At 51.3% G+C, this 16,617-nt stretch overlaps 1 long non-coding RNA gene across 1 annotated transcript in view; it reads right to left on the bottom strand.

The window, feature by feature from the left end:
• LOC144244341 (uncharacterized) overlaps positions 1 to 2,833 on the bottom strand; it is a 4,703-nt gene extending 1,870 nt beyond the window's left edge. Inside the window, exons 1-2 of the long non-coding RNA XR_013338918.1 lie at positions 2,586 to 2,833; positions 1,087 to 1,219 (exon numbers count right to left, since the gene is read on the bottom strand). This is a non-coding gene — a long non-coding RNA (uncharacterized LOC144244341). The remainder of the gene's footprint in view (positions 1 to 1,086; positions 1,220 to 2,585) is intronic.
• Positions 2,834 to 16,617: the final 13,784 nt, after the last annotated feature.

Here is a 16,617-nt window from a genome sequence, read left to right as displayed (position 1 = left end):
TTGCTTCTGACTGACTCAGGTGACAAAAAAAAGTAATTTTAAGTTTTTACATCTGTCTTTTGAACTCCAGTTCCTCAAGAGATTGAGCTAAATTGATTTCAATCACTTCAGGGTGTTGGAAAGAAAACGACAGGCCCAAAATTGTGTCATTTGGGGGCAGGCCGAGTCACCAAACCAGGCTTAAGACCTATACTGCAGTTTCAACCTCCCCCAGAAATAGGCATTTGAACCTCTCAGCCAGGAATTTTCTACTGAGGTAATCTGTCACTTAGGCCCTCTCCATTCCCCAAAGGAANCCCTAAGGAAAAGTGACCTTGCCTGAAAAGATTCTTTCTTTTGCTAATAACTTTCTTGCCTCACCCTCCTTCCTAGAAAAACCTTCCATTTTGGAGCTCCTGGGTGGCTCAGTCAGTTGAGCATAGACTTTGGCTCAGGTCAGGGTCTCACTGTTCTTGGGTTCAAGCCCCATGTTGGGCTTTGTGCTAATAGTGCGGAGCCTGCTTCAGATTCTCTCTTTCCCCGTCTGCCCCTTCTTCACTATTGCACTCTCTCTCTCTCTCAAAAATAAACATTATAAATATTTTTAAAAACACCTTCTACTTTGTATAGTTTCTGGGAGCTCCCTTCTACGTGGCAGATGGGATGATGCCCGTTTGTTAAATAAAACCAACCAGAAGTTCAAGTTTACTTGATTGGACTTTGTTGTTTTTTATTTTTTATATGGCAAAGTAGATCTTTTTTTTTTTTTTAACGTGTATTCATTTTTGAGAGACAGAGTACGAGCAGTGGAGAGGCAGAGAGAGAGGGAGACACAGAATCCAAAGCAGGTTCCAGGCTCTGAGCTGTCAGCACAGAGCCCAATGCGTGGCTCGAACCCACAAACCGTGAGATCATGACCTGAGCCGAAGTCCAATGCTTTACTGACTGAGCCACCCAGGTGCCCTGAACTTTGCTTTCTTAGTAAGAGTTTCTCTCTGCCCTTTCCCCGGGATTATGTCCTAGAGGGAGGTGGAGGGAAAAGGGGACCGCTTATGTGGTCAAAGTCAAGGGGAGCCACCCAGCTGCTTAGTCGGTCCTCATAGGCACCTGCTGAGATGCTCCTTGGTCCCCAGCCAGGGATTCCTGACCTCCAGGCTCCTTCACTGGTTGCATTGGGACTCCTGGAAATTCCTCTGTGGCCTTGTCGCGTCGCAGGGGCCCTGGATTTTCTGAAGAATGGCTAAGGAAAAGAAAAAAGCTAAGCGCTTTCCAGCTTCTCCCCTCCCCCCACCTGGTGCCTTCCAGGGAAATGAGGGCCAGGTCCCCCCGGCGCCCTCACATCCCCGCGCCCCCACCAGGTCCTGCCACGCCCCGCGGGCTCTGCTCAGGAAGCCGGGCCCTGCACGCCTACCTCTTACCACCTCCCCTGCAGCTAGTCCCCTTGACCCTCCCTCCGGGCGCGGGTGCGGGAATCTAAGCTGGGGCAGGAAGCCTTGTCCTCATTCCCAGCGGTCCCCTCCCTGGTCTTTTGTTCAAGCCTTGGTGACTCTGGGCCATTAATGGTCTGGGAGGACTTTTGAGAAACAAAAGCCAGGAAGTGACTGCTTTTATTCTGCTCTCTGCTCTCACATTATCTTCCTCTTCCCAGAGGCTTGGAGCTGGGTTTAAAAGGGAGGGGAGAAAGGAAATCTGGGAGAAGGGGGTGCGGAATGTTGGCGAAAGCGTCTAATCTTTCAAAAATGTCCTGCCACACCGCCTTTCAGCACTCACTCTTGCCTCACCTGTCGTCACCCATCCTGTCCCCGGGGCTGTGCGGGGGGTGCACTCAAGACCTGCCCTCCGAGGCCAGGAGCCCTTGGAGGTGGGCCGGACACCGGATCCCCAGGCACAGGCCTGGCCCGCAGACCCACCAGTCAACGCGTGTCCCCGGCGAGCATCTTTAGGCGGCCAGAAACAGTGAGGCAGGGGTGCTGAAGGCTCCTTCTCCCTGCTTTTCTGCTCGTGTTCCACTTTTTGCCTCTGAACAAGCCAGAGAAGCTAATGTTCCCACTTCACGGGGAGAGCGAGAAAGTGAATCATCCTCTGAGTTTGGTCCTCGGCCCCAAACACGAGATAACATCTAGGAAGAGCTGGATCCCAGATGTGGCCCGGGACATTCGCTTCCAAGGAAGCTCAGCTGAGAGACTGGCCTTGGTGCCCGCCCCTTTGGGACATTATGGAGTAACGCAAGTTGTTCACCTGACACTCGCCCTTGATTGGACCCCACCCTGGATTCCTGGGGGAATGGGTACCCTAGACCCTTTTCTGACATAAATGGCCAGCCCCAGGCAATGACAGGGCCCACCCTGCTGTCCTTCGAGTACTGCAGACACTCCGTCTGCCTTTCCCTAGCTGTCACTTAACTATTCAATAAGCTGAATAGTTTCTCCTTTGATTTCTGTTTTTTTATAGTTTATTTATTTCTTTAGTTTGAGAGGGAAGAGTGGGGGAGGGGCAGAGAGAGAACCCCAAGCAGGCTCTGCACTACCATCGTGGAGCCCGACGCGGGGTCCAAACTCACAACCCGTGATCAAGACCTGTGCCCAAATCAAGAGTCAGATGCTTACCCGACTGAGCCACCCAGGCGCCCCTGGTTTGATGTCCATTCTGCGTGAAGCCAGGACTCTCCTGGCTGGCCCTGTTGACGCTCTGCCGGGTTCTCGGACCTGGCCCGCCTGCAGCAGTTTAACTGTCAGGGAAAGCCAAGGTCAGTGCCGTGGGAAGGCTCAGGCTCCCGACACAAGTAAACGGATGCTTCACCTTGAAGGCTGCAGGTTCCCACTGCGTCCGTCCAGCTCCCCCTTTCCCTGCCTGCCTTCCATGGCTGGATAATGATGAGAAAAAAAGCTCTGTAAAGTCCTAATAGACAAGGGAAGCCTTTTTAGGTTTCTTTCCAGGTCACCATGACTGTACGTAAACTTTGTTCAAACCCAAAGCCTGATTTATGGCCCGCCAAGCAGCCATTGTCCCTCTGAGTTGTGAAGGAGTAGCCCGAAGGAAAATCGTGTCCTTAAGATAACCATCAATGCTCTCACTTCCTGCATTCCTTTATGATAAAAGCCATGATCCCCGCTTATATGGAAGTTTTCACCAGATGTAAAAAGTATAGAACCCTGTAGTAACCATTCTCTGGAGCGCTTTCTTCCCTGATGAAGGGTGTTTTTCCCCGGAGAATTCTCCTAACCTGGGCTCAACTAAAACCCTCTCTCTTACTTAAAAAAGTTATTTTTTTATGTTTATTTATTTTAGGGAGAGAGTGTGCACGTGCATGCAAGCCAGGGAGAGGCAGGGAGAAAGGGAGAGAGAGAATCCCAAGCAGGCTCTGAGCTGTGACTGCAGAGCCGGACGTGGGGCTCAAACCCATGAACCGCGAGATCATGACCTGAGCTGAAGTCGGATGCTTAACCGGCTGAGCCACCCAGGCGCCCCCTCTTCCTTTCTTTTAGAGATTCTGCAGGGTTTGTTCATTTTGCATCAACAACGCACACTGGCTTCCTGCTCCATTTTCCTGTTTCCCTTCCACCCCTGGCTCCTCTCCACCCTGGAGCCTGGGTTCCTCTTTGCTGTTCACCCAGAATTTTCCGACATCTCACGTGGTGGCGATATGCTAGACTCCATGTACTGCGGAATGAGGGAGACACGTTGGGAGGAGAAAGAAAGGACCAGGAAGTCGCCTGGCAGATGATTCAGCAGGATGGCAGCAGGAGCAGAAGAGCCCTAGACGCACAGGGAGCGGAGAGGAGACGGTGCACGGGGCCAGGCTGGGCTTGCAGGGGAGGAAAGGCCTGTGGGAGCCGAGGAGGGGGCACATATCTGCAGGCGGGAAGGAACAGCGTCTAGTTCCAGACAGCTGGGTCCCTCAAGCGAGGCGTGTAGGGAGACACGGAGCCAGAACAGAGCCCCCCCCCGACCTCTCCAGTCCCTTAAAGGGGTCATTTTCTGGCCTAACCATTCAAAGGCTGGCTGGGTGTGACCTGCGTGTCTGAAGGTCACGGCTTCGAATCCCCTGGGCTCGCCCTGGCCTCACCTGAACTGTGAGCAGCAGCCTGCACCGCCAGCAACCATGGGAAGCCTTCTCCAGACAGGCTGCTTCCACTGGCAGAGGACAAACTTTCAACAGAGGAGTGAAGAGAAAGTTTCCAGATGAAGGCGGTAAAAACCCCAGTTCTTCCTTCACAAGACCCTATGCAATCCGGCCCCTTCCTCCTCTTCTCTAATTTCTCTCCTTCGCCTCCCTCTTCCCTGTACCGGCTCCAACTGCAAATATGCCAGACACGTTCCTGCCCCAGGGCCTTTGCCCTGGTCCTTCCCTCTGCTGGGAATGATCAGTTGCACATCTCCACCCCCTCACATTGTTCAGGGTTTTGCTCCAAGGTCACCTTCGCAGTGTAGGGCTTCCTGGGCCACCCTACTGGGGAAAGCACCTGGTCCCCCAGCCCAGCCTATCCAACCAATCCCTTGTCCCACAGCAGCCCTTACCATCTTCTTATAAGCTCCATAATTACTTATTCTTTGTTTCTTGTCTGTGCCCCTCTGTCGAATATATAGGCAGGGGTTGTATCCATTACTATGTTTCCAGTGACTAGAACAGAGCCCGGTGCATAGTAGGTGCTCAATAAACGTGTGCTGATCAATAGCTGATGGTCGTGGTGTGTTGTCATCTCTCACCCTCACCACGTGCTCACCATGAGGTCAGTGACAATACTAGCGATCCATGGTTCCCCAGGGCCAGTCTTGCTGAGATACACAGAACAACACTGACCTCAACAGCTGTCCACGTGCCGTCTTCCCAGGGCATGGTCCCTCCAGTCACCTTTAATCTCTGAGCCCTCACATCGGCCCGCATGCTCTCCAACAGTTGGGATTTCCCTTTTATACGTCAGGATGCTGACGCTTCCCCAGGTCACAGGCAGGTTGGGGGCAAAGCCGAGACTCAATGCAACATGCACGGCCAAGGTGGCTCCCCTTTTTGTCACACTGCCTGGAAACTCTGCAGACCCACACTCATTTAAAGTAAGACAGCGCAACTTGCGTCCAGCTTACCTCCCCACCATGCTGTGAAATTCATAAAATAATGTATATGGAAGTTTGTAAACTGATTCTTGTTATCTTATGAATCTAGACCTTTCCCCAGGGCCTCGCCCGCTGACTTGGGCACAGTGGTGCTCAGTAAATGCTATCGGATGGGGTTGCTGGCCGGCCCACAGGGTCTACCCTCCGGGTGCTTCCTCCGGAGGCCAGGACACAGGAAGGGAGGCACCGCCCTATCCCGCAGTGGGTCACAGCCTAGTTGGGCGAGCGGGACCAGGAAGCAGACTTAAGAGTGGAGAGCCCCAGGCTGCCATGGGAACAGAGGGGGGCTCGTCACCACAAGAATGAAAACAGCTCCTTGCATCTGTGCTTTGCTTGCAGCTTTTCAAAGAGCTGGGTGTGAAGGGAAGGGGGGGTGCAGAAAATGAAGAAATGGAGTTTTCCCAGTCCTGCTTTGTTCCAACCCCACGGCTGTCACCTTGGTTGAGCTTATGCTCTTCCGATTGGGAAGGAAAAAAAAAAGAAGAAAGACACACAGACTCTCTCGTAACCTCCGTAAACAAGGCATTTGTAGCAGCTCTGTGTTCACACGATCATCTCTTTCTTTTTTTTTTTTCACACGATCATTTCTTGATGTTTGTTTTTCAGAAAGCATCGCGGCACCCGTGGGCACCAGGCTGTGATGCCGGAGCAGGATGGCTTCCAGGGAGCAGAATTCTCACCTCCTACTAATGAGCCACTCCACAACCGGCTTCTAGTTGAGTGCCCACATTTAGTGACTTGTCTGAGCAGAAGGGGTTTAACCCTTGCGGCAGAAGGGGTGAGTCATGTGGTGGTGAGAGCCCCAGATCGGCGCCTTCAAACCATAGAGGTTCACTCTTTGCTCTCACTGCACGTCCATCACCGGTTGGTGGGTCGCTATTCCCTGCCCCTGGGGACCCAACGTCTGGAGGCCCACTAGGGGTAAGAAAGATGGAGACACTCTGGCCCTCATGTGCTTTCACTTGTGAGGGACCCCTCTTGGCTAGCAAATCCACTTGTCAGAGGGGGTCAGTGGCCCTGGCTACCTTCACGCCGGGCGTGGGAATGGAACGTGGTCCCCAGCCGCATTCACACAAGTGGCAGAGAGCATCACCCCCTCACGGCCCGGATGCCATCCCGGTGAGGCTCTGAGGGCCTCTGGGTTCTTCAGGCTCCACCGCCGCTGACCAGCTCTCACAGTGCTTGCACCCTTGGGTTAGCTCCCTGAGAGAGAACGAGAGAGAATGTGATGGGGCCGGTGGATTAATGTTCCCTTTGTTTGCATGGGACTTTGGAATGTTTCCTGGGGTGTGGAGTGTGCGTGCGTGTGTGTGTGTGTGTGTGAGTGTGTTTGGGGTGAGGTGAGGTGGGGCGGGTGTGGTATATGTATGTGTGTGATGTGTGTGTGTATGTGGTCTGTAGTGGGTGAGGGTTTGGGGTGTGTGTGTGTGTGTGTGTCACTGTATGTGTGCCTGTGTGTCCTCTGTGGCTGGTGGGCAGAGGACACGTGGGAGGGCCACACGGCTCCTGCAGGAGGCCTTTGCTTCAGGTACGGCCAAGGCCTTTTCCCTCAGAAGGGGCTGCACACATTTGCGAGGGTCCATTCCTCAGAGGTTTAAAGAACAGTAACCTGGGGGCGCCTGGATGGCTCAGCGGGTTAAACAGCCGACTCTAGATTTTGGCTCAGGTCATGATCTCGTGGTTTGTGAGTTCAAGCCCCACACTGGCAGCGTGGAGTCTGCTTGGGATTCTCTGCTCTGCTCTCTGCCCCTCCCCCACCCCAAAGTAAGGAGATATATTAAAAAAGAAATATAAAGAACGTTAATCTAAATATTGGCTTCTCCAAAGCAGTCATTCTCTCACTCCAGGGTATGCACAAATCACCCTGGAGAAAAGCTTGTGAAAAATCCGGCTTCCTGTGTCTTGCCCACAGTCAGTCTAATTCGGTAGTTCTGGGCATCTGCGTTTAATGAGTGCCTCAGTGGTTTGAAAACTTCCTTTCTGAAAGCAGATCTGGCTAATTTCACTCTCCATCTTCCTCTGCCTGGAGGAAGTTTTAGGAAGAGCATGCTTTTCAGAAGAGACCTCAGGCCACCATCATATCCCCACGGGACAAAGCAATAACTCAGTGATTGGAATGTGGGGCTCCCCAGGGTGTTCCAGAGGCTTTGCCCTTCACAGAGGCTGCTGTCCCAGATGTAGAAACCCCAGGCGATCTTGACATCCTGGAGCGGCTGCTACTTTGGTAGGTAACACAGCCTAGGCATCAAAGGCTCCAGGGAGCCCATCCTGGCCCCACCGGCAACAGCTGTGTGTTTGTGGGCAAGTTACAGAACCCCTCTGAGCTGCAGCTTCCCAGCTAGACCAGGAGACGAGCCCCTGCCCTTCTACAAGGGTGTTTTGTGGTGAATAAATGAAATAATATGAGGAAAGAAACGGAGAGGAAGACTCCTTTGAGGGCCTGGGAAAATGGGAGGCCTCTGCTCACCCCGGTGGGCACTGAAAACCAACTTTGCCATGTCTACTGAGGTGCCCCAGGGCCGGGCCAGTCGGGGGGACACAGGCCCGGAGCTCTCACGAGGTGCCAGGAGCCCGTGGCTACACCACAGTGGCTTCCTCCTTAGGCCGCCGCCCGCGTTGGGCCTCCTTAGTTGTCTCAAGGCTTCCCACCCCGGCTGTCCCCGCTGGCTGTCAGTTCTGCCTTCCTCAGGTTAACTACCCTCTGAATAATTTAGCAAACCTCCCCTTGCTCAACTGCAGATCTTATCACGAGGCAAAACAGAGTTGATTCATATGTATGCAAGCATTTTCTAGGCAGCTGCCTCCGGCCTGGCAGCAGATGGCTCCTGACATTCGCTTGGCTGGCACGCAGGCCCTTGGGTAGGCATCCAGAATGGGCCAAACAGGAGCCAGGAGGGGGAGGAAGCTGGGGGTCTGCAGAGAGAAGGCACCACCGAGAGGGCAGCCACGGCCTGGCTCTCCTGCGGGGTCTCTGAACTTGCCTCTCTCTGCAGCGGGCCACCTCCACGGCCACGGCCATGCGGGGGCGGGGTCCAGACCTCAGGGCTGGGACCCCTTTCCTCTCCAGGGACCAGCCTGGGACAGTCAGTGTGCCAGCAGGCTGGATCAGGACCTGGGAGTCGATGGCTGTTGCTGTCAAAGGTGCTGCAGGCCTTGGGTGCCCTTGGGTGGCCTCTCAAGGTGCCTTATCCAGGCGTCAGGGAAGGAGTCTAGAGGCCTTGCAGCAGCCTCGCCGCCATCAGCCCCCAAGAAACGTGGGCTGAGCTGAGCCTCTGGGGTGCGCCGGCTCCTCACGCTCCCGCCTTCCTTCACGCCTCAGTCATGTACTCAGCCAACACTGGCTGAGCACTGACTCCCGGCCACTGGGACCAAGGTGGGTGGGGGGAGGGCCCTGCTGCTGCCCAGGCTGGTGGGGAGTCAGACACCAGTAAGGCTCTGCTGGGGGCTTGAGGACGCTGTGTAGGGCTGTACTGCCAGCCCTGACTCATTGCAATCGCCTGGGACGGTTCCAAAGATGTCACACAGCCAGGCGCTGCTCAAAGTGCTTTACAAATATCAGTTGATTAATTTTTTAAAAGTTTATTTATTAAAATTTTTAAAAATATTTATTTATTTTAGAGAGAGAGAGAGAGAGAGATGGACAGACAGACAGAGCACGAGTGGGGGAGGGCAGAGAGAAAGGGAGACAACAGAATCGGAAGCAGGCTCCAGGCTCTGAGCTGTCAGCGCAGAGCCCGACGCGAGGCTTGAGCCCACAAACCGTGAGATCATGACCTGAGCTGAAGTCAGATGCTTAATCGACTGAGCCACCCGGGCACCCCATGAAGTTTATTTATTTATTTTGAGAGACAGTTTGAGCAGGTGAGGGGCAGAGAGAATCCCAAGCAGGCTCCGTCTGCACTGTTAGCATGGAACCTGACAAGGGGCTCGAGGCCACGAACTGTGAGATCACGACCTGGGCCGAAATCAAGAGTCAGACGTTCAATCGACTGAGCCATCCAGGTGCCCCTCTATTAAAATCTCAAAACAACCCCAGGAGACAGGCATTTTCGTATTTCCTATTTATGGACGGGGGAAACTGAGGTTTGGAGAGTGTAAGTGACATGCCCAGGGCAGTAAGTTGTAGAGTCACGGTCTTAATCCAGGTTCTGAAGCCAAAGGCTGCCTGGAGAGGCACCCACAGGGTCAAGGCCTGGCCGAGAGCCTCCCAGAGGATAAGCCGCTGGCCGAGAGTCTGCACACTGACAAAGACCTGCATGTTTCGGGCCTGCAGGGCTCCCCGCCACCAGTGGGGGTGAGGAGGAGTCTCCCAGTCAGTCATGGTTCGCTCTGAAGCGAACTTAACCTCGGGGATGCAGGTGAGGGAGACCCTCTGTGGCGAAGGGAGCTACGACCTTAGTCTTTGCACATGTGGATAAAACATTAGGGAAAAGTCCACCTTGACATGGATTTGAGGTCCTGGAAAACGGAGCCAGTGAGCAGTGCCCGACTGTGCTGTGTGCCGCAAGCAAAGGCACAGCTGCGCCGTGAACTGTCCAGACTAACTAGCCGGTCATTGTCGTGGTGTCCGACTTGCTTGACGACAACAGGAAAGTCCATACACAGATAGGTCTGACTACAAAGCAGTGAGCTACTGTCGCCTGAGGTGTGGATGCCTGTCCCCCTCCCTCTGTCCCTCCACGTGGGCTCTGGCTCCACAGTTGATTCCTTTGGCGGGGGCCCCAGCTGGTTACCCTCCAGCCCTTCACAAAGACTGCGAGGCCCGGCAATAGCAGCCAACTCACTCAAGCATCCTGTGGGGGGGGGTCCGGGGGGGTCCGGGAGGGAAGTGGTTGAGAGCATGAGTTTGGATCTGTTGATACAATTTACCCCTGACTGGCACTGGGAGCAAGTCCCTCTGGGGAACAAAGGCTCCTTGGGCCTAGATCGGAAGACTCCAGAGCCAGGGTGGCTTTGGGTCCGGGTGACTCCAGGCAGTGCACCAGATAAGGTTGTGTGACCCAAGCCTGTGCCTGTGCAAGCAGAGGGCCACCCGAGGAGGGAGCCGGCAACATCCAGCCTGTGGACACCAGCTACTGGCCTTTGCCCTGAACAATCTGTGGATGCCTTTGAGAACACTTTTTAGGTCTTCTTACTCATTCTGCCTCAAGCTGGGAGCTCTCAGGCATCGCGTGGGCTGAAAGGCTTCAACCACCACCACCACCACAGTCTTTCCATGGATGCATAGTCAGTAAGGGAAGAGGGACATCCCAAGAGACAGAAAAAGAACGGGAGTTGGTGTCTATGAGCTCTGCAGCAGAGAAAAGGCAGAGGGGATACCCCAGACACCCCAGCTGCCAATCTGGAACTGGGGGACGTTCCTGACCCTTGACATCCGACATTCCTCTCTCACACCCCCAGACCCAGCCCACCACCAACTCGCATCAATACTCCCTCCTAAATGTAGCCCGAGTCCTGCTTCTTTTAATTTCCACGGCTACTGCCAAGTTCAGGCCACCAGCATCGCCTCTTTGTTACTAAAGGTCCCCCCACCCCCAACTGCTATCTCTGCCTCCTGTCTGGCCCTCTCAATCCCTTGTCCACACTAAAGTCACTTTCTAAGATCCAAGCATGATCATGTCCTCTCCAGCTGTAGCATTATCAAAGACTCCCCAGTGTAGTCAGAATCAAATCTAAAACCTTTGCCATGGCCCACCAGCCCCACCAGGCCCCTTCAGCCTCATCTCCTCCCACACCCTTGCTTGCACTCTGCCAGCCACGCCACGTTTTGCTGTTTGGGCCATTAGACCAGCTATCAATTTATTGTCTCTAATGCACCCTTCACCACCTGCTTTGAGAAAATAGAGAGAGACCCTTCAGATATTTCTCCCCAACAGGCACAAAGTTGAGTCTTGTCAGTAGAGGGCGCCGGAGGGTCACTGGGGGAGGGCAGGATTCTTCTCTTCCTCTAAGTCCTGCCATGGAAGTTTCTGTAACACAGGCTGCTCCGTAGCATGGCCTCCCCAGGATCCAGCTTCTGTGGCGTGCCCTGCCCTGGCCAGCCCTCAGTAGCTCCGCCCCGGCCGGTTCGCAGGCATTCCCTCAGGTGGCTCTGTCCTGAAAACCGTGGTCCGAAATGGGGTTCTGAGCTTCGCATGAATTAGATCTTACTGTGGGACCCAAAAGTTTGGCCCCTGCATTTGGAAGTTATCATCACCTAGGTGCCCTGCGGTTACACAAGGGTTCAGGAACGTGTTCCTGCCTACTGTGCGGCTTTTGAATTTTGTTATGTTGAAATACAAGGAGTAACAATGGCAGCAGCAATTAAGGTCACAGAGATCATGAGCCAAAGGGAGACCAACGAGGGCTTCTGCAGAATTTTCTTTTAATAACATGAGGTGATGGGAAGAAGGGATTAGGTTACTTACCAGTGTGTATGTACATACATGTTCCTGCGTGTATGCATGTGGGTATGTGATTCACTCCTTTTCCTTTGAAACTCCTAAGATTAGAATAGGGAAGAAATCCTATATGTTACAATAGTAGATTTGGGGGAGATATTTAGGAAATCAAAAATTCCCCAGGCTCTCTTTTTTTTAAAAAAGGTTATTTGTTTTAAGTAATCTCTAGCTCTAACGTGGGGCTCAAAGTCCAGACCATGAGATCAAGAGCCGGCTGTATGCTCTTTGAGCCAGGCAGGCATTCCCAGCCTCTCTCCATCTTTGTTTATACCTCAGATATAATGCACCACATTTGCTTTGAAATCTTTGATTATCAGAAGTTTTACTGAAATCCTGAAGAATTAATCCGTTTTCATTTGCTGTCTAGATGTCTTCATCTCACTTCATAAGACAGAGCTTGTTGATGGCATAGTTGTCCAAAATGCTTCAAATTTGCAGCCATTACCACTTCAAAGAGGTTTGAAGGGATTTTTTTTTCCATGTTCAAATGGTTCCGGTTTCTGTAGAAACTTCATTTTTAGATTAATCTCTAAGGGATGAGCTATCATAATTCAAGCGAACAGTTCTTTGTTCTATTAACTATTCATTGCCAGGCAATGGTAGTAATGGCAGTGAAGACGCAGCAAGCTTATAAAGTACTGTTTTCTAAAAGAAATAGGAGGCGTGTTCATCCTTATTATTGTATGTTTGGTTAGGCAAACAGTTTGATGGTGTAAATGTTTACGTTCCCTACAAATCCGGTCAGAAGTCATTTTTGTTGGTTAAGTTAAATAGCCTCTGGTAGGAGAGAATACTGGGTACGGAGTAAGATAAAAGACTACAATAAAGTGCTAGCTCTTAAAAGGAAACTGGTTAACTTACTAAACATTTTGTGCCTGGGTCTAACATTAACAATGATGTCTGTGTAATGTAACAAAAAGAACCAGTGTTGAATCACATCATATTTCCCATCAGTTTTCATTACCCCAGATTGCTAAGTGTGTTCTTTCTAAGAAGTTTGATTGAATCACTGTATACACTTACTGTCATAGGTGACAGTTTGTCATTGTTAGAGATTTCAGTAATTGAAATAGGAAACAGAAGCTTAAGTTATTTTCTTTATAAAAGTTATGTTCCTTGTTGGTGCCTGGGTGGCTCAGTCAGTTAGGCGTCTGACTCCTGATCTCAGCTCAGGCCTTGATCTCAGGGTCGTGGGTTCCGGCCCTGGGTTGGGCTCCGCACTGGGCAGAGAGCGACTTAAGAAAAACAAATATGTTTCCTGGAAGCCTGTTATGATGGCTTGTGCGCTCTTATACACTGCGTGTCTTAACCTGACTGCAGTTCAGGGGACCCTTTCTTTTTTATAGGTTTATTTATTTATGAGAGAGAGAGAGAGAGAGAGAGAGACAGCATGAGTGGGGGAGGGGCAGAGAGAGAGGGAGACACAGAATCCAAAGCAGGCTCCAGGCTCTGAGCTGTCAGCACAGAGCCCGATGCGGGGCTCCAACTCATGAACTGTGAGATCATGACCTGAGCTGAAGTCAGATACCCAACAGACTGAGCCACCCAGGCACCCCCAGGGGATCCGTTCTAATTACAGGAAGGTACTTCTTTCCTCAACACCATGATCTGCCCTGTGACAGATCTGTACTATGTGCTATGTACCCGGAGAGCAAGTCAACTGCAAACCAGCTAGATGGACAAATCTCATGCTGGAGCTGAAATGTCTTCAGAACAGTCCTAACAATTTCAAGGTTTGTTTCGAAATTGGTGAGCATCAAGCGTCAATCTGAACCGAAGATGAAACATGAATGGATGTTGAATTCTCATGCTTTATGTGTGCTTCTTTCTTGGATTTTTCGATTCTCTGCTATTTTTACCATACTGTTGCGTTTATGTTTCCTACGCACTGACTTTGCGTGACTGAAATACAATCGCACTACATGTATAAAGAAATTAGTGGTTGCCAGGCTGGTCCTCACGGGCCTTCACTGCACCGATCTCACTGTGCTGTCGCTGCAGGTTTACCTGTCAGACAGGCCCTTCTGTGGGACTGCAAGCACCCCAGGACCTCACGGTGCACCTGACTGAGCAAGGGAATAATCTCGTTAGTTCAGGTATTCTGAGAAATAGGGAGACAGGGTTACATGGGTCGGGGGGCTAATGCCTGCGAAGGGCAAAGGGGTTGGGAATAGAAGGTGGAGCGGAGCTTTCGTGCCACGATGCAGGTGTGACTCCTGGAAAGGAGTGGGGACTGAAGGAGGATTGGGCAGGAAGGGTCTTGGACCTAAGACAGACCTGCCCAGGCTACAGTGGAATCCTGGAGCCCCAGTCATCCACGGGGGAAGTCCCTCAATTCATATGAATGAGCCTGTCTTAGTATGGCCACCAGACCAGCCATTGGCTGGAAGCAGCCTGTGAGAGGCACGGCCTCAGTGAGAATGTGGCGGTGGATCTATAGAAGCGACAGCTGCGGCTGTCAGTCACTTTGCTCCCTGCAGATCTGAGCAGCACATTTTCATGACGGCGACAGCAACTGACAGACAGAAGGTTGGCCACACCCCAAGGATACAGAGCCAAAGGCAGTGGTGGCAAAATCTGTCACCTTGATGCAGGGCGAGCGAGCAGGCCCACGGACCCCCTGAATAAGCCTTCATACACATGTACAAACACATATAGCAGTAAATCCTCACGTGTATTGAATGCACAGTCATTCCAAATTCCACCAGAACAGATTTACTTCCAAGTATGTGAATTTCCCATGGTCTCACCCATGGCTACATTACTGCAGTCATCACACAAGTAGTACTTCATTTTTGCTAAAGATCTGCCACGTATAACTAATATTTCTACATTTCTATCGTAACCTTCACAACTATACTTTTTGGTGACCAAACAAAATTCAACAGATGGATGTACCATAATTTCCTAAGTCATTGCTGTTCAACATATCCATTATTTTGACTTTTTTTTTTTTTAATGATCACAGCTAATGTTCTTACGTATATCTTTGGGCATATACTATTTAGTTTCTGTTAGGTCGTAGCTCGAGGGTGTTTCTAGGCTTCAAGTTATTGGATCAAAAGATACAGTTTTGCGATTGTAGCAAGTTTTGCCACATTGCTTCCTAAAATGATTAATGTCAATTAAACAATGTTTATTTATTTTGAGAGAGAGAGAGAGAGAGAGAGGGAGCATGCGAGCAGAGGAAGGGAAGAGAGTGAGGAGGAGAGACAATCCCAAGCAGGCTCTGTGCTGTGAGCACAAAGCTCAATGCAGGGCTCGATCCCATGAACCGTTGACATCATGACCTGAGCCAATGAGCTGACCCGATGCTCAACTGAGGCACCCAGGTGGTCCAAACCATTGTTAATTAATCATGCGTGTTAATTTTGCTGCACAAAAAGTTACCATAAAATAAGTGGTTAATACAACCCACTCTTATTGTCTCACTGCTTCTGTGAGTCAGGGGTCCAAGCATAACGTAGCTGTGTCCTCTGCTTCAGAGTCTGTCACAGGTTACAGTGAAGGTGCTCAGGCTGTTGCCTCTTCTGAAAGCTCGACTGGGGATGGATTAGCTTCCAAGCTCACTCAGTTGTCAGGATTCAGGTCCTCGCAGGCTGTTGGACTGAAGGCCTCAGTTCTTGGCCAGCTGCTGGCGGAGGCTGCCCTTATTTCCTTGCCATGTGGGACTCTCCAATCCAGGCTTGCTTCATGAGAAGACGCCAGAGTGGGTTAGCAAGACAGAGGATTTTTTGTAACTTGTTACAGAAGTGATACCCTTTATGTTGCTGGATTCTACTGTTTCGAACCAGGGGAGTAAAGGGAGAGGATGACACAAGGCCAAGAGCACCCGGAGAGGGGGGCCCTGGGGGCCATTTTGGAGGCTGTCTGCTACAAATGTCACCAAGAACATATGCTTGTGCCAATTTTACAGCAACCGCCCTAAAACGGAATGTTCTAGCATTTTAAAATTACCAATTTAGTAGGTGGAAGACTTCTCCCATTTTAATGCCCTCTGCTCTGGCCTCATATCTACACCAGAGGGACATGGGTCCTTTGTTCTCAGTTGCTACCACGTAATTTCCCAAAAGCTGTCAAATGATAGCAACTCAGCTAAGGAGCTGCTCTAAATTGGGACTCTGAAAAGCTCTAAGCACAGACCTGTACCAGGCAGCAGCGAGTTCCCTGGGAGGGTTCTGGTCTCAAGGAATTGCTGGTATTTGGGCAGCAACTCTAAGCCCTGAACACCCTACTTATATCACTTAAAACCATGGAAATTTAGGAAACCAATCTTCTTTTAATTTTTTTAATGTTTTAAAAATTTATTTTTGAAAGAGAGACACAGCATGAGCAGAGGAGAGGGGCAAAGACAGGGAGAAAGAGAATCCGAAGCAGGCCCCAGGCTCTGAGCTGTCAGCACAGAGCCGGACGTGGGGCTTGAACCCATGAACCACAAGATCATGACCTGAGCTGAGGTCTGACATTCAACTGACTGAGCCACCCAGGTGCCCCCAAACTAATCTTCTTGTAAAGCTTACGATATACTCTCACCAGGATTCGCATTTTGCAAACTTTATTTCACTTGCATTATCAAAACAATACCGTAAGCTACATATTACTATCCCCGTTCAATAGAAAACTTGGGGATGGAGATGTGAAATCACCTGTTCAAGGTCACTCTGCCAGAGTGGCAGGGCCAGCATTTGAACCCATAGCAGGATATCCGGGGATAAACGAAAACAGATCTAAGAAACTAGCACTGTGTCTGGCACATAGCAGAGGCCCTCTAAACATTACTGTAGGAATGCAGGGGGCAGGAGGCCTCACTGAGGAGCCACACATCTCTTCCAGACCCAGCCTGTGATACACGCACGCTAGAGGATGGGGGTTCCACGTGCACGCACCAGCCATAGGCACGGCCACACAGGGCATGGCGCCCTGGATACTGGCTGGTGGGACGCGTCTGGCTTGCTAGGGTCAGGAATGGGCAGAGCCAATGATGGCATAAAGACTCTGGGGCTCCCTTTCCTATATTCCAGCTGTGTGTGTGTGTGTGTGTGTGTGTGTGTGTGTGTGTGTGCGCACAGAGTGGGGAGATCTGGGT

The sequence above is a fragment of the Crocuta crocuta genome, unplaced genomic scaffold (genome assembly GCF_008692635.1).
Source record: "Crocuta crocuta isolate KB4526 unplaced genomic scaffold, BGI_CrCroc_1.0 scaffold18, whole genome shotgun sequence".
Taxonomy (NCBI): domain Eukaryota; kingdom Metazoa; phylum Chordata; class Mammalia; order Carnivora; family Hyaenidae; genus Crocuta; species Crocuta crocuta.
This window is presented reverse-complemented; position numbering and strand designations above follow the sequence as displayed.